We start from the raw sequence: 19048 nt of genomic DNA, 5'->3' as shown, positions 1-19048 counted from the left end.
CAATAAAATTCAGAGAATTTTTAGAAACACTGCCTTAGTTTGAGTCCTGATTATAATAATTATTTGCTGCATGAATTTATATCTCAGCTTCCTCATGTTTAAAATAAGTATAATAAAAGTACTTTCCTCATCAGTAATGAGCCAATATACAAAAAAAGAGAGTGTGGTGCCAAGAGTTGGGAGTTTTTTGATTTCTCTTCTACTTTCTACTTTGCAGGTAACCACTAAAGTGGTTTGGGGGTACATGTTCCTAACCTTTATGTCTGAAGTTCTCTGCTTTTACTTAAACAAGAAAAACAGAATGAAACAAAACCCCAAAAACCCTAACTCATGAGGTTATGGGTTCGATCCCTGGCCTTGCTCAGTGGGTTAAGGATCTGGCATTGCCATGAGCTGTGGTGTGGTGGCAGACATGGCTCAGATCCTGTGTTGCTGTGGCTATAGGGTAGGCTGGCAGCTGTAGCTCCAATTAGACCCCTAGCCTGGGAACCTCCATATGCTGAGGGTGTAGCCCTAAAAAGCAAACAAACAAACAAACAAACAAAAATCCTATTTTCTCTGTTCAAAGACAATTATGAAATAAATATATTTTATTATATAATATGGCTGAACGATCTCATAAATTGCAGATATCTTCTCAGCATACAGATAAGGCAACAAAAGATTATATTAAGACATCCATGGGAGTTCCCATTGTGGCTGAGCAATAACAAACCTGACTAGCATCCATGAGGACATGGGTTTGACCTCTGACCTTGTTCAGCGGGTTAAGGATCCAGCCTTGCCATAAGCTGTGGTGTAGGTTGCAGACGTGGCTCGGATCCTGTGTTGCTGTGGCTGTGGCATAGACCATCAGCTGCAGCTCTCATTGGACCCCTAGCCTGGAAACTTCCATATGTTGCAACTACAGCCCTGAAAAAAAAAAATAGATATCCAAACATCATTTTATGTATTCTCAATTTAAAATGGCATATCAAAGAAAAACACAGAGCATGAGAGTTGTGAGTTTATTTTTTACAGGTTTTACTGAGGGCTATAGCCTCTTGGTATCTCTAAGGAACTGCTCTGAAGAGATAGGAAGGAACCAGTGTATATATAATTTTTTTGGCTGGGAAACATATGTAGTCCATCTTGCATCTTAGTTAAAAATTACTGCTAACTACAAAGAACAGAGATCTCATGTTAATGACCATATGGGAAGATACAATAATCTGGGTCATGGATATTCTTCCTGAGATATACATCTAACTATATAGGTGCCCATTTATCCAAAGCGCAAAGTGCCTCATTCTTTTTTGTTTTTTCCCACCCTGAATTCTTTTCAAGATGTACTCTTATGGGCAAATGCAGTGGGTTCCAAAATAATTTTTGTATAACTGGTTCATGAGTGATGCTCTTCTTAAATTTTTCCACAGGTAGCTTCAAAATAGTTTCAACTACAGAACATTTTAATCATCTGATTCATCTGAATCAGACACCCAAAATCTAGGAGGGATAGAATGAACCCATTTACCATTCCCAGTATGCCTCATATAAAAATATACAGAAATTGCCTTTCATGAAATGCTACTGAGTCGATTGTTCTAGCAAGATATAGTTAAACATATGTGCTTTGGGTCAAGTGGAGGAATTACTAATCATTTGTCAATCTAATCTCCTTTTTAAACCTCTGATTATTGCAGCTACAAAAAATGACCATAGTTTTGATAGTTATTTTGTAACATCTGCATTTTAAAACAATATTATTAATCGGAATTACAAAACTGAGGAAAATAACCCCTGCAGTGGAGTCAAACAATTAGTATTGTCATGTTTTGGTGAAATAGTGTGAAACAGAGAGAGTGTACCTAAAGTAACATATCAGAATTATAAAACTAGGGTTCTATCAGCAATTAGTTTTTGTATGTTAAACAAAAATGAAGTAAACTCCATCAATTAAATAACATTTGTTTTTAGTGAGAGTCTCTGCCTATTTTTGGACCACAGCAAAATTATTTTCAATCCAGCATATCCTATTCATGATAGAATCCTTTAAAATGAAAAAAAAGCCAGGTGCACGCAGATAGGTTCAGATTCATGGATTTATGTATTTAGAATTTTTTTTCTGTATTAAATTTAACTAACTTAAGGGGATCTCTGTTGAGTCCTTAGTAATTTTCAGCTCAGTAAATTATACCATTTCTCCTACTGTCTTGTTTTTCTTACCCATTGCACATGTTAATTTATGTTTCTTTCGAGTTCCCTCTCTTGGGGTTCATTTCAACACCCACATCCTATATGGTTACCTAGCTAAACCTTATTTTCTCTATTTCTTGCAATACTTTTCCTCATTTCTTACTGACACAATCTAAAGTGTCCCATTATATGTCTGTATATTTAAGGAATGTACTGGCCATGCCTCATTCCCTAGAACAAATCCATTTGTTTAGAAGTCTGGGCCCAGCTCAAGCTTTAGTTTGCAACACTCATAAAATATTCTAATGGGAAATTCTGGTAAGTGATAGTTATTGATGTTTCTAATTCTCTCTGATCCCAGGTTTTCATTTTATAATATGGCTTGGGTCCCTACAAACTCATTAGGCTTCACAGTAGTCTTAGATTTGATATAATATGATCTAAGTTAAGGGTTTATTATGAATATATGTGGAATCACTTTGAAATATAAAATGATGCATAGCAAAACTTAATACGATTTAACACGAAACTTATAAAAATAACAAGTTCAAAGCCACTGCACAACTAAAGACAAACATGACAACTATATGATGTTTTTCTCATAAACCAAAATCAACACACAGTCATTTCACAATTTGGTAGTAGCAACTGTCAGATAAAATATCCATGTAATAACCAGATATGTCATATTCATTTTAAATTCAAGTGACATTACCTTTTTGGCAGAAGATAGTGTCTCTGATGTAACTTCAGGGTCTGAAAATAAAGGCTAACCACTAGACAGATTAAGTTTATATACAAGATGGCAGCTGATGACTGAATCTCACACATTGAATGTTTTCAGTCACACTATGCACATGAGTTGATTTTTGTATCACATCATATACATAGGTAGTAACTGCAATTTTTTAATACAAAGGACATAGGTATGTGCTAAATTATATTTTTTCTTGCATTATGTGCTGAGATAGAAAATCCTTAATATTAAAGCTATTTTTAATAATTCTTCATATTGCATAATGTCATATCACGTGATAGTACAAAGATGGGTTGAGACAGAAAACAAATTGGTCATAATTTTAAAACTGTCTTTCAGGTCAAGTTCACCTTCCCTTAAGCCATTGCTCAGTGCTCAGTGAACTGATTTAATAAATGTTCATCACCTTTTCCTTCAAATCTTGAAGAATCTGCAACAAACAACATATTGAAGTATAATGAAGTTTAATAAATTTTACAGTGTCCCCAGGATTTAAGAAAAAAACAGGGATTTTTATTTGTTCTGCATGCTCTGACTCAAGGCTTTTATGAAACACATCAAGTGTGTCTGTGTATAGGTAGGATGTATGTGTGTGTTTCTGCTGAGATGAGGGCAAACATAATATGAAATAATTTGGTAGGGCAAAATGATCAATCCATTAGCCTACTCAATTTCACAATGCATATCTTGTTTTAATATTTACATACCTGTTAAAACCTATAGTACAATCAAATTAAATAAAGATACAACACAATCTTAAATATAATTCAATAAATCTTAGTTTGTTAACATTCATTGACTATTCAGTTTAGACTACTATCTAAATCCTTTGTGGAAGAGCTTTTTAGAATATTAGTATTTATTTTCTTTGTCCTTTTTGTTTTAACTGTTTCAGAATTTTAAGTTCCAATGACCTGGAAATAATATTTTTTTAATTTTTGGAATAAGACCTCAGGATGAATTGCAATATCAGAGGCATAAAACATTGAACTGCCCTGAAATTTTTTTTGGTCAGGTATCCATTCAGAGTACGTAATCAGTCAGGCAGGTACCCATGGAATGAAACAGAGGAGGCTGAGGAGAGATTGTACCTCATCTTGCTCTGAGCCTAAAGTCAACATCACTCACCACCAAACACAGGATTTTATCCCTTGTAGAACAGTGGACAGGAACTTCTTGCCTTGGGATTTTCAGAGGTATATTAGATACACTACCTTGAGAGAAAAAGTGAAAAGCAAAATTAAGAATTTGGAAAAATACAAAGCACAACACAACAAAACCTGGAGATAATTAATACTCAAACAGCTATTCAGCTTTCAGAATAGTGCTAAACAAACTGTAGATAACACAAATATATATTATTTAATGAAATATGTTGGCGACCAAGAAAGAAAACATAAGTAGTTGGAATACTGAAACTAATGATTTATTTTCTCACTGGATATCTGTGTAATCATAGACAAATAACTTATTTGGGTCTCAATAATCATGTATAATATTTAAAATAAAAAAAATCAAGGAATGGAATCTTAGACCTAAGGTATTTTAAAGAACTAAACAACAGCTTTATTCAATAAACAACACCACAAAATTAAATTTATAAACTTTAAAAATCAAATATATTTCAGGTAGATATTAAAAATTCAATTAGATTTTGTCACACATTAATGAGACAGTGCTAATGCCTTAGAATGCTCTTTTAAAAAAAATCTCATCTAGCATTAAATTTAAATACTTAAACAGTCATAATAAAGTTACAAACATGCAGCCTTCTTCAAAGATTATGCATATTCAAAAAATATTTTACTATTTATAGCTTAGTCTTAGTTAAAATCTGAGAAGAATTCTGTGGCTTGAGACAAACAGTGCCAGAGCACACACAATAGGTAGGAAAAAAGAATAAATGCTGCCTCTAACCACCTGTTGTTAGACGCTGGAAGTGTTGAAATGAGGAAGTCATTTTTTGTTTTCAGATATTTGAAGTGCAGTTTGCAAAATTAAATTTGAACTATTATTATTTGCATTCCTAACAGAGGGGCAATCTTTTATTTGGAAAATGTCTAATGTATTTTATTTGGGGCTTAATTTACCAAAAGTTCAGAGAGTCACTTTACAGACATGTGCTCACATTAAATAAAATTAAATAAGTTAAATATATTGAATGAGTCTAGTACAGTACTATACTGTGTGAAGTATAAAAATACAATATGAATATGAAAAATTACGTTTATGTGTGTGTGTATATATATATATATGAAGAATTCCGAGAAAAAATGTATGATGTAGTTTAGGAAAAGAAGCAATCAGTGTCATGTTAAATAGATGAGGAAGATATTATGGCAGAATGGATTGGCTGAGGGAAAACAAACTGGTAAAAATTGAAACTACAAGGAAAGAAAGTCAAAAAATAGCTTACTTATAATGTGTATTTCAGAAGATGAGAGAATTGTTTAGATGTTTTTTTCATAATCTCTGAAAGAATATAGCTGGAAATTAGGTTTGGCAAGTATTTAGTTTCCTAGGGCTGCCTTAACAAATTTCCACAAACCAGTTGGCTTAAAACAACGAAAATTATTTTCTCATAGTCGGATGCTAGAAATCCAATACAAGGTGGTGCATGCTGATTCCTTTTGAGGTGCTCAGAAGGACAACCTGTCCCGGGTTTCTCCCCTAGTTTCTGACAGTTACCAAAGAGTCTTTACATTCCTTGCTTATAGACACATTATTCCAACCTCTGCCTCCATTATCACATGGCATTCTTCTCCCTGTGTGTCTGTGTCTCTATAAGTATTGCATTAACAGCCCCATATATTCCAATATGACCTCTCTTAACTAATTACACCTACAATGACCCTATTTTCAAATAACATCACATTCAGAGGTAATTCAACATATTCTGGAGAAGAAAACAATGCAACCCATAACAGACAGTATTTTGCGAAGTAGGGGTGAATATGAGGTTGTAATTTATAGAAATTTGTTTAAGCTTCAGATGAGTGAAAAGTTAATTTTGAAAAGTGGTATTTGGAGTGATTTAATCAGTTAGAAGATTTTTATGAAGACAGCAATATAAGATAATGAAAATAAAAACTACTTCAAATAAAGTGTAATGGGAAGGAATATTGATCAACACTGCTATAAAACAATGATACACCCAAATATATATAGCAAAGAAACCTAAAAGTGCCAGGAAACCATATAAAAATAAAAGCATCTCATGAAATGCATTGAGATAGAAAATATAATAATAAAAAAAATTCTTAGAGACCAAAAACAAAGTCAAATAAATCCAGAAAGTCAAGAAGGGTTATTTGCTAAATCCTTTTGAATGTGATCTTCAATTTATGCTACCATGCAGGAAAAATCAAAACCTGAGGTGTGATTTTATGGGAAATCTGATAGAAGCCTTAACAAATAAAGGTGAGTGACCTAATGGCTTTTCTCTTAGAATAAGTGTAGACTAAAGAATAATCCATCCTACAAAAGAGAATGTCAAGAAAATATCCTTGTTTCAAACTGTGCACCAGGGTAAAACTTCTTAAGAATTCAGAAACAAAAATTTTCACATGGGCATGATATCTGAATTCATAGTTGTTATGTGTTCCTGAAGAACTCTAGGGAATACGTTTTTATATAAAGTGTTTGTAGGCATATCATGTTGCCAAGAAATAGGGAGTTATTTGAGAGGGAACACAACTCTTAAACCATACCTCAAAAATTATAACGGTTTGTTCCACATGTTTTTGTAAAGTTTCACTGGAATATTGCCACACCCATTAATTTTTATATTATATATAGCTGGTTTAGCTCTCATAAAGGCAGAGTTGGATATTTGCAAAAAAATTCTTTTTTTTTTCTGTAAAGTATCTGGACCTGTACAGAAAAAGCTGGTGACTTTGCTTGAAATACTAAATTCTTAATTCTCGATGTCTCTCATCTCTAGTGTTTTTTATCCTATGCTATAATGATCACTATAAAAACTAGCTGATGTGATCAATTTAATGAATATAAAAACATATATGTCAGTATATTGGTATCAACATATACACACTGGTATAAAGTTATATATATTTAATGTTATATAACATACATATGTGTAAATTTACAATTCAACAAATGAGAAAAGCTTTTGTTCAACTCGCTTCATGATTCTCTTTTTGCCTGACATATATAGCACACATTATCACATGTGAAGTGTTCTCCCTTCATTTGTTGATATGTTTTTTTCTATCACTCTCCCCACTATTTGGCACAAAAGCAGGAAGTTTTATTCCTTTTTTTATGGCCAACACATAACTCAGCACCGGGCATACCGTTAGCTGACAGCAAATGCTTGTTGTGTGTACACCTTAATGAATGAATAAATAATAACTACACACCTTTGGGGAAAACATCTTCATTTGGGGGATGAAAAAAGTAATTTGCAACCATGTTATTGGAAAGTTGTTACTCCTTATCTTACCTTCTCCATATAGACTTTCATCTTCTCAAGATGAAACACAACAGTCCTGAATCAATTTATTTTTCAGATTCCATTCAATCATATACTATAGTCTACTTATCATTGATATCGTTTCCTTTTTATTTCTTCCTAGTAAGTTATACTTATTTAAATAAAATTCTGCTCCTCAATTCCTTCTTTAAAAATATATTTCCTTCCTTTCTAAAGTTGATTTCTATCAGTTTGTCTTTAGGCAAATCTCATTCCACAAAACTAACTTTATTCAAGCATAATTACAGCCCTGCACTCCTGTTTCTCAGAGAACACATTACTGAACTTGCCTCTGAAAACAAATAAACAACAAATCTTCAGAAATTATGGAGTTGTAGAACAATGCTTTAGTATCTCACAATTGATTTTGCTTTCATTGTACATGTCTCTGTAGGAAACATAGAAAGATGCCCTATTACATTCTCAGTTAATAACTTCTTCCCAGTATTGTTAGCTAGGTATTTTTTCCTTCATGTTAAAATGAGAAAAGATAGCTTGAGGATAGAGGTAAAGATATTGTTTAAAACAATAAAAATTTAATGGAGTGCTGTACAGGCAAAGGGATGAGATTATATAACTGCTTTAGTTCTTGCCACTCTGTGTATCTGAATTAAAAAAATAGGATTTTCTCTATCTCACAATAAAAGCAATCTTAAGTGAAACCAAATTTGGTCATATCTTTTAACATACTTTAATTAATATTATCCAGTTCTTGAAAGAGAAAGATATATTTATTATATTCATAGTTATTTCATATTATTATATGTAAGTAGACTTTTGTATATTATCTCCTCCAATTATTTTATCTTCCATTTTTTATATTCAGCATTACATCTAAAGATGTAATCAGAAATCAAATTCAGTAGAATTAGCTATGAAATACATATGTGGTAGAATATTAGTTAGGGAACCATCACAGATTAACCTCAGCTTTATAAATTCTTGAAAACACACACACACACACATTTTCAGCAAAGTGTTTAAGATAGGCAGGTGTGCATTTGAGAGTAATTCATTTTGATAAAAAATTTCAAAATACAAGGCTACTAATGAGGTTGATTGGATTTTCAGTCTTATCCTGAATGTCAAATAATTTCTGTATACTGTATGATAAAGAATAAAGAGCAAACAGTATGGTTAAATAGTGCTGCACTGCTGCATACAAAAAAAAAAAAAAAACAAAAACCTTTACGCTAAAGTGAGTATAAATGGTGGCATAAATATTTACATTATGAATAATAAGATAACTGCAATGAAATTAAAAATAGAATAAGGAAATTGCAAGTATACAGGTATGCACAAAAGCCATTGTCCAATAACATAAAATTAAAAAGAAATTCCTGTCAAAACAATTACACAGACTTTAATTATATGTAATTCTTTAGAATACAGAATATTGAATTTCACTACACCCTCACACACCACATGAGCTTACAGATCTAAATATGTAAGTAAACCTGGTTATAATTTGTTTAAGCTACTTTATTCATACAAATAATGCACAGTGACTGAAGTGCTTCCAATTCCTGCTTTCGCAGAAAATAATTATTTACTAAAGTTAAATTCATGAACGATCACTGGTATTAGAAATTATAGTTTGCATGCCGTCAAGCCATATATTCATTCAACAACAAAAATATTACTCAAATACTAAGTGCTAGCCTGTCTTATAGAAATCAGTGTAGAGAAAGGAATTAAAAATAGGCTAAAATATTATTCTCATTGAGTTTAATAAGTGGAGATGGATAGTAGACAAGGTAAATAAAAATGTACACTATGCTAGATGGTGATCAATATTATAAAGAAAAAGTGTATTACAAATGCAGATTAGGAAATGCAGATATAGAAATGTTTTACTCTCAGCCAAAATATCAGGCAGAGAGACTCATGGAAAAGGTCCAAAGGAAATGACGAGGGAACTTCAGAATATCCGGGGTGAGAATATTCCCATAGAAAGGACAACAATACAAATTGCCCAATCAGAGAATAGCTCCAGGAAAAGCAAGGAGGTCAGCATAGCTCTCATGGGGAGGAAAGTGGAGAAGTGGAGATAAGAAGGTAAGGGAAGAGGCTGGGGGCAGAGAGTGAGAATACAGTTCTAGGACAGCAGGGCCTCCTTGTACAGATTATTTCCTATCTGTTGCAGGTCCAGATAATTTACCTGTCTTAGTCTTACCTGATGTTTCCACTAGTGCAGATGTGCGTGCTCCCTTGGTTTACTTCCTACCAATGTGGGAACTAATCTGCATATTTTAGCTACTGCAGTAGCTAAAATTTATACCCTGCAGTAGCTGAAATATACAGATTATTTTTTGGGAGATTTGGAGTCTGGAAGTAAAGCCAGTCATGGAGTTTCTGTTGTGGCTCAGCGTAAATGAATCTGACTAGTATCCATGAGGACGTAAGTTCGATCCCTGGCCTCGCTCAGTGGATTAAGGATCTGGTGTTGCCATGAGCTGTTGTGTAGGTCACAGACACAGCTCATATCTGATGTTGCTGTGGCTGTGGTGTAGGCCAGCAGATACAACTCTGATTCAACCCCTAGCCTGGGAACTTCCACATGTTGCAGGTGCAACCTTAAAAAGACAAAAAAAAAAAAAAAAAAAGCCAGTCATTTCATAGTTAGCATACATTATTGTTTACCTGCTGTCTCACTTTGTTGGTGTTAGGCAGTGGTCAGCCCTGCAACTGCTCTATCCTCCCCTAGATTCTCTTCCATCTTCTCTGTCCTCTAGGTCAGGTGAATGTGTCTATGTCTCTCTGTGAAAGCACATGTATGTGTTGGGTGTCTGTGTGAAGCTCTAGGATGAAGAGCAAATTGCTTCTGCAGGACACTCATACTGAAAAGTAAGAGTGATAAAACTTACACAGGTTTTAGTTCATCTTCTGGGACACAAGCTTGTATGTTCTACCTACTTTACATCCATCTTCTCTTCTTGACTGCCTGCCCTATGAACTTCTAGCTCTAGCATTTGCACAAATGTAACAGCATCTACTACAATAATTACTTATGGTCCAAACTTCGAATGATACACTAAACCAGCATTATATATTCATAAAGTGATAAACATGAATAAATAGAAATATAACCAATGTACTTTAAAAAGTCTATCTTGACAAATGATTGATGTATTTTCCCAAAGTTTAATGGGTCAGCCTTTCAAAGAACAAAAGTATTTTGTGCACGAATTGTCTCAGAGAAGAGGAAAAAAAGTATAAATATTCTTAATTCAGTAACAAAAGCCTAATTTATTCCTAACTCAAATTTTATGGAATGAGAAGGAAGGAAGTCAGGAAAAAAGGGAGGCAGGGTAAAAAAGGAAGGACATCTGGTTATACATTTAAATCTATGTCTAAATTAAATATTTTAAAATGTAAGTGAATGATATACTATTATTATATAGGTTTTATTTCATGAATACAATCATTATGACATCTATTAGTATAATACTATGTGTCTAAGACTTGTATGTTAAAATTTAATTAAAATTAAATACTTGTGTATTAACCAGTATATTTCCAAAGGCATTTGCTAAATAACATAAACTATCCAATAAAAAGTTTTAAAATTTTGGCGAGTTCCCACTGTGGTGCAGTTGGTTAAGAATCTTACTGCACTGGCTCTGGCACGGAGGAGGCCTGAGTTCAATCCCTGGTAACACAAAGTGGGTTAAAGGATCTGGTGTTGCCACAGCTGTGGCATAAGTCGCAGCTGCTGCTTGGATTCAATACCTGGCCCAGGAACTTCCATATGCCATGGGTGAGGCCATTAAAAAACTATAAGTAAACAGAAATTTTGGAATACTTTATAGGTCGGGTTGATATTTTGCTGGTAAAGGCAAGAATGTTGAGGTATGTAACCCATATAATATACCAGAAGAGTTCCACTGAAAATCTAAGGATTTTTTTTTCTTTTTTCTTAAATTTGACATTAAAGGTAGAGATCCTGCTGTAGACATCTTATTTATTTCAGTTTTCTGGAGTTGCCTAAGGTTCAAAGCTTTGGGGGGAAAGGGGGACCTACCATGCTAAGTTGAAAGAAATATATTATGCAAATTTTTGATGTAATGCCTAAGTGGAAAGCTTGATTTGATGCAGATTATCTCTGGAGAATTTACTGAGATCCATGGTAGCAGACAAATGTTTGTCTGATGGCCTATTCCTAATGATTTGTAATATTTGAAAAAAACTTCCCAAAATATGAGGCAGTAGTCCCTATGCAATATCAAGTAGTCTTGGGGAAAAGAGTCAATTAGATCTTATTTTTATTTTGTCTTTATAATATGGACCCTAGCAAGTAACAAGAAATCTTTAGCCCGTGACAGCTAATAAATCTGTGAAGAGGAGCCCTATTTGAATAAGTCAGCTTCTGTCAGCCAAAATAATTTCTTCTCTCTAATGGAAAAGAAATTTCACGGGAAAAGACTACTTGTTACAAGCCAGTGGCACCCTGTTTCAGGGACATAAACCTCCTCTCAGGCACCTGAAGAATCTTTAGCGTCAACTTAATAAGGAAGATTTTGGAAAAGTCTGGTGCTTTTCTCTTGATCACATTATAGCTCATTTAGCCAATGATAAGTTGTGTCAAAAGATTAAATCAACAATTTCTGGTGATCAATAAAAGTTTAAAAGTATTGAAATGTTTTGATGAATATTTCATGCTACAACTTCTATTTTTTATTTGATACAAAGTTTAAAATATATAAGACGGTATATTTGCATACAAAATTATGTTGTCATACTTTTAAAATTCTATGAATAGATTTATATATTGAATTACTTTATCAGTTGTTTTATATTTATATATTACATGTCTCAGTATAACATAAAATGTATGTATCAAATCAATAATTGTCCCTAAACTGAAAGAAAAATGACAAGGGTTATTTTTATCAAAAATTAGGGAAGTCTAAGTGATTTCCAGCATTACAATCTCGACTAGTATCCAGGAGGATATGGATTTGATCCCTGGCCTCGCTCAGTGGATTAAGGATCCAGCATTGCTATGAGCTGTGGTATAGGTTGTAGATGTGGCTCGATCCTGCATTGCTGTGGTTGTGGCATAGGCCAGCAGCTGCAGCTCCGATTTGACCCCTAGCCTGGGAACTTCCAGGTGTGGGCCTAAAAAATCAAACAACAACAACAACAAAAAGAATAAATGGAGACAAGGGAAAAGTAAGCACAGATGGCTCTCTACATACAAATGACAACCTGGGTGAACTGAAAGCACAATTTATTTAGTAAATTAAATACAACAATATAATTTTGGAAATATTGGCAAAGGGATAATAAATTTATCTTTTAAATATACAGTTAACTAATTTTGAAAAACATTGGATGGATGATTAATTTTTAACTTTTCTAAGTGCTTGAGATGTCTTAGAGTGTCACACAAGTTATTGAAACAATAGGCATTAAATACATGCTTCATGATTCATACATAAGTTAATATGGACAAGCATGATGTCAGAATGGTGGGTAACATAGACATCCTGCCTACCCTGCCAATAACCTGTTCAGTCATGAAAACTGCCAGCTATTTGGTCAGTTGTAAGTCTTTCCTAGATCCAAAATAAAGGACAAATAAATTTACTAAATAAAGAAAATATACCTGTTTGGGATCAATTAATAGTTAATCTAGATTCTATTTTAATTCAATGGTTAATATACATTAAAAATTTATTTCTGGAGTTCCCATCATGGCACAGCAGAAACGAATCAGACTAGAACCATGAGGTTGTGGGTTTGATCCCTGGCCTCCCTCACTGGGTTATGAATCCAGCATTGCCGAGAGCTATGGTGTAGGTCACAGACGCATCTCTGATGTAGCCTGCAGCTGCAGCTCCAATTGGACCCCTAGCCTGGGAACCTCCATATGCCACGGGTGCCACACTAAAGAGAAAAAAAAAATCTCATCTCTCTCAGGACATATTAAATTTTATGTGAATTTTAACTAAATTGTACTTTCTTATTAGTAAAGAATAAATAAAAAAATCCTTGCTCTTTAAACATACCATGAAATAAAATTATGTATAACCTTCTTTATATGTAAAAAATACTTTTCCTTTTTATAATAAAAGGAACTCTGAGAAATTAATCAAAATGGTACATGTTACTAGACGATCAATATAAATTAGCATGCAATATTTTTCCATGAGTTATGTAAGGGAATTGATAATAAAACTCCTCTAGTAGAAAAAGAATAGAAGAGAATGTGAAAAGTACTGTTTAAATTCAGGACCAATTGTGTTATGCGAGTGGTGTGAAAGTTAATAATTGACTAATGGCCATTATGGAATATACTAAGTCCATTAAACTTTTACTTTCAGAGCTATACATTCTGGTTTATATCCTGGAACATTTAAAGAATATTTTATTTTCAAAGAAAATAGTACCTAGCTGGCAACGAATTACATATTTCATGCTATGCATTATATTTTTGACTAGGAATGTGGTCTTTGAAATTTGATATATTTGATATGTGAGGTCCCTGTGGCATTTCCCTGAATGTTCTTTGTTAGTCCATTAAAGCAGTTTATTTCTTCTTTGCTTAAGGACAACAAAAAGACTTTTTAAAAAGATAAATGTATAACATCATGGAAAGATATTTAGAAAATATATTATTTGAAATATCAATGTAGCTGCTTAGAGATTAATGTACTTGTCATTGCAACAGCCTACAAATTTTTTGATTAATTTTTCAGCACTCTAAAAAGATATTATGGAGATATTTTCTTTGTAGCATGTCTGCTGTTGAGAACAGTTATTGGATTATTTTAGAACACTATTTGTTAATACTATGAGAAGAGAAGCATTTTGATTAGATATGCTGAAGCTTGTTTTGAAAGACAAGTGATAAGGCAGTACTTTCATTTTGTTTTTACTTTTATTCCTTTGAAATGCTGTGAATTTATTAAAGCATAACAAAATAACAGGCTTTTTTTTTTCATGAAATTAAGTCTTTACTCCTGTCCTAGTGAGACTGAAAAACAACAAATTTATTCTTTTCTTCTGTAAAAAAATATTGGGCACACATTATATGCCAGGCAATGCTTGATTGATAGAAAATTTCATAGATAGATAATCATACTAGCCTCTTCATATATTACCATATATGTTCAATAAATCAGAATTTGTGAATTATACCATACATTCAACCACCACACAATTTATTTTGAGCATATTTACATTGTAACCTGCTGATAATAACTATGACTAACATAATTTTATAGGCTTTCTTTGCTGTGTGCCTGTGAATATGTGTATACATTATTTGTTTTTATAAATTTAAAATTAAATACATTATGAAACTAAATAATGCTAGATATTTTATGTACTTAGCATCAAGGAGTTTACATTGTATTCAGTAAAAAAAAATACAAAGAATTCTTATTAATCAAGGTGGTTAACTCTAAAAAATCACTGGGAACACTGAATTAGTGAATACTTAATCATTGTTCCTAGAGTTAGGGTCCTGTGAGCCTCTGTCATATTTCTGTCAATTGATCAATACATAGTCTGTTTTACGTGTATTTCTGTTTAAGGACACCTTATTCAATATACACTGTTGATTCATTTACACTAAACCCTTGGCCAACAGCACCATAATTCAAGCCTGAAAACTAACAGTATTATCTAACACAAATTTTCTCCATAAGGCACACCACAGCATACCAACACTTCAGTACACTAGAAAGCACTTCTGCACTATAGTTCAGGGCAATTTAAAGCAGGAAAATCATCACAGAAATACACAAAAATATGAAAAATCTGGCACTAAAATACTTTCCAGAAGTGTACTTGTTTACAGTATGAAAGCTGAAATCAACGGTCTGAGTATAGTATTATTAACTTCAGTAGGAACTTGCATGCCAAGTGACCCCAATTTCCTATCTCTTTGCATATGTTCAAGAAGGACCATGTATATGACTTGGGTAGGGTTACAATACATTTTTGGGAGTAGATGAAATCTCAAATATAAAAATTCTCTAAAAATGAGGCTTGACTGTACTCTTAGAACATTCTTAAATGCTGGAGAAAAACTTTTTTTTTAAGCAGAATAGAATAGGTTTACGAGTTCTGGGGGACGATGTGGTTGCAATTTTAAATAGGTTAATCAGGGCATGCCTAAGAAGAATATCCTTGAGAAAATAATATTTCAGTAATAATCCATAGCATATAAGGAGGGTGGCCATTTGATATCTAGAGTGGAGAATTCCAAGCAGAAGGATTTTGACAATGTAGAAATCATTGGGGATATTTATGTGGAATACTAGGAGCAAACTTTCAGCTGGATTGGATTTAAGGGAGAAAAAAATGTGAGAATTTGAGGATGTTTACAAGGACAATTTTTTCTTAGAATTTTACAACAAATGGGAACTGCTGTGACAGCTGGAATTTAAAACAATAATGTTTTTTAAAGATGCAACAGTAACATTATGTTTTTATAATGATGGAAACTGCCCACATGTAGAAAATAATTTTGACTAAGAGATCCCAAAAGTATTCCTGGGGCTCTGTACTGAAGTACAAAGTATAAAGGGGACATAGTGTGTGAAAAACAAAATTATTTAACTTAGGCAGAATCATGGATAGATGAAGTATGATGATATGTTGGGGGACATTATCTTAAGATACTGGTAAGTAGGAATATGAGGCAATGAAATGTGTAGACTCTTTTTTTTACTGCTTCTATTTTGACAGTGGAGGAGGAAGTGGGGCCACTACCTTAGTGTAAGTAGGTGTGAATATATAGGAGGTTTGACAAATAAAGAAGCAGATACGAAATACTCCCATAGTTGGGGGTGGGGTGGGGTGAGGAGGCGACTGAACAAGTTCTACAGTGTACCTCTGCCTGGTATCTTTATGGGCTTTTTTCAACATTGTCATCCTGAATTTAATTGATATCAATCAACATAGTTATATGTGTATATACACTTTTAATGACATATTTGCATGTGTGAAAGGGCAGAATAAATGTGTTTAGTCAGGGTTTTTATTTAGTGTGCCAATATGCAAGGCAAAACACAGAGGTATCAAGGGCCAGTACTGTATTTATTTACATCAAAATTCAAGATTGTATGGGGATTTTCTTCAAGATATAATTTATTTAAATTTGACAACAAAAAACAAAACAAAAAACCCAAAGCAAAAAAACCAAAAAGCCTTCCTGCTTAACTGGGAGCTTTTTCTATTTTATTCCAAGATACATTGATGCAAATACCTTCCAAATAATGTTCTAACTAGTGTCTCACACTGCCCCTAGTTGATGCTAATTTATCCTGTACACTGCTAGCAAATTAATACCTTTAATGCACAATTTTACAAATGGTATATTTGCCAATTTAAAAAAATCATGCATGTCTTCTAGGTGAAAGAACAAATGACAACAATAAGCTTAGCTTAAAATCCTATCAACAGAGAGGAGTTTTTATCTCCTTTGTGCAGGTTTCTTTCCACATAATTTTGTAGAAATATATTTCAATGACAGAAATTAATACTGTTTAGATAGTGATAAATACTTGTTTAACAAAATCATAAAATATTTAGTAATTTTGTATGCTTTAAAAATTTGAATTCTTTATTAATTTGTTTCTTAAAATAACATTTTTTGCATTCAAAGCCCTTCACTAATTTCTACTCTATCTTCATTTAAGTTCCACATGACATAGACAAGCTGCTGCTGACAAATATGTTTATTTCTCTACTCATGGCTCTCTCCTGAGCTCGAAATTCATATATTCTACTTGCCCTTACCTCCTTCTTGATTTTTATTTGTGAATCTAAGAGTAAATTCAGATATAATGTCTCCAAATGCCTTGCTTTAAATTCTACCATGTCCCAGTGCCAGCCTGCTCCTCCCTATCCTTTGTATCATAGTAAATTGCACCACTGTTCATCCAGGGCTCATTGCCAAACATGAAAATCTTTGATTATCTTCCTTCTACTGCTTCAATCCATCATCAAATACTGTCAGTTTTACCTTCAAAATACAGCCTCAATCATGCAATCTCTCATTTCAGGGAGTTCTTATAGGAGTGATCCTTTTAAAGTACAAAACTCTCCTACAGCTATTCATCGAAGTTAGAGTAAGTTCTAAACTTCTACAGTGTCCTGCATGCACTTCACATAGGAACCTTGCTCTTGACGTCTTCACCAGAGAAACTCTTCTCAAATATCTTCTCACTGTCTCACATAAGTATTTTCAAATGGTGCTTTCTCAGAGATATCAGTCATAACTTTCCCATGTAGAACAGTCACCAGCCTTATCAGCCTCTCTCAACTCAAACTTCTTTTATATTCTCTTCTTCCAGTCCCCATTTTACCCTCAGATCCTGCTCTTCTATCCAAGTGCTCATATTTAATATTTTAACTTTTATTTCACACACACAAGCCCTTTGTTTGAGTTACTCCTTTTCATTTCTACCCTCCTCATTTGAAAAAGCTTACAAGGAGTGTGATTTACTCATTCATGGTTCTATCACCAGGATAGTGTTTTATATATGGTAAATGTATTATAAGTACTTCTTGAAAGCAAGGGGAAAAAAACAATGAAAGGAGAGAAAAAAAGGAAGAAAAAGAAAAAGAAACACATTACAAAATCTGAATCCCATGGTATGTAGATGCTTACCAAGGTCCAGCTTCGTTTCAATATCCCTTTATTTTTTATTATTATTTTAAATCTTGGTGTCATTTTTTGGTAAAATTTTTAATTACAGTTGATTTACAATGTTCTGTCAATTTATGCTGTACAGCAAAGTGACTGTCATGTATATATATACACATATATATACACACACACATTCTTTATCTCACATTATCCTCTATCATGTTCCATCACAAGGGGGTAGATATAGTTCCCTATGGTGTCATTATTTTTTTATATATATTTTTTATTTCCTTTTTCTCTTTTTTTTCTTTTTCTTTTCTTTTTTCTTTTTTTTTTTTTTTTTTTTGCCACACCCATGGCATGTGGATGTTCCTGGGCCCTGGATCAAACCCATGCCAAGCCAGAGCAGTGACCCAAGCCACAGCAGTGACAATGCTGTCCTTAACCTGATGTGGAACTCCCTCAATATCCCTTTATTGAGGAAGCTCAAACAATAAAAAGAAGGTTTTCTTTGCTAAGTTATCATGGTGGGAATTATCCAAAATGGACTACCTTAGGGATGGAAAATTCTATCCAGTGAGGCATTTGGAAATCTGTAGGACTTTTCAGTGTCGTAGGGGAATGAGGAGCCATTGGCATTTAATAAAAATCGGCCAAGGCCGCACCATTCCAAAAATGGACTTTTGTCAGCACATACTAAGGTGATCTGATATATATTTACATATTTACATAAGATAAAAAATTACTTAAAAAGATTTCAACCTAGAACTATAATTTTTTTCATAAACCCAATGTTTTTGGGAGCACCTTTTATTAATGTAATTTTCCAATTATTTGACAATTATGCAAGGAGAGAAAATATTTTTAATATAATAAATAATATTATTAAATAATTCCCAAAATCCACATAACCAATGGTGTGCTACTCTTACTATTGAACTACATTTATAAGTTGCAATTTTCTGTATTAATATAATGCAAAGGTCTTGGGCTTTTTCATTGAGTCTTCTACCAA

General features: G+C 33.2%; 1 long non-coding RNA gene across 1 annotated transcript in view; it reads right to left on the bottom strand.

The window, feature by feature from the left end:
- LOC102163618 overlaps positions 945 to 19048 on the bottom strand; it is a 72119-nt gene continuing 54015 nt past the window's right edge. The window contains exon 6 of the long non-coding RNA XR_305016.2: positions 945 to 4146. This is a non-coding gene — a long non-coding RNA (uncharacterized LOC102163618). The remainder of the gene's footprint in view (positions 4147 to 19048) is intronic.

This window comes from Sus scrofa, chromosome 8 (assembly GCF_000003025.6).
Source record: "Sus scrofa isolate TJ Tabasco breed Duroc chromosome 8, Sscrofa11.1, whole genome shotgun sequence".
NCBI lineage: Eukaryota > Metazoa > Chordata > Mammalia > Artiodactyla > Suidae > Sus > Sus scrofa.
This window is presented reverse-complemented; position numbering and strand designations above follow the sequence as displayed.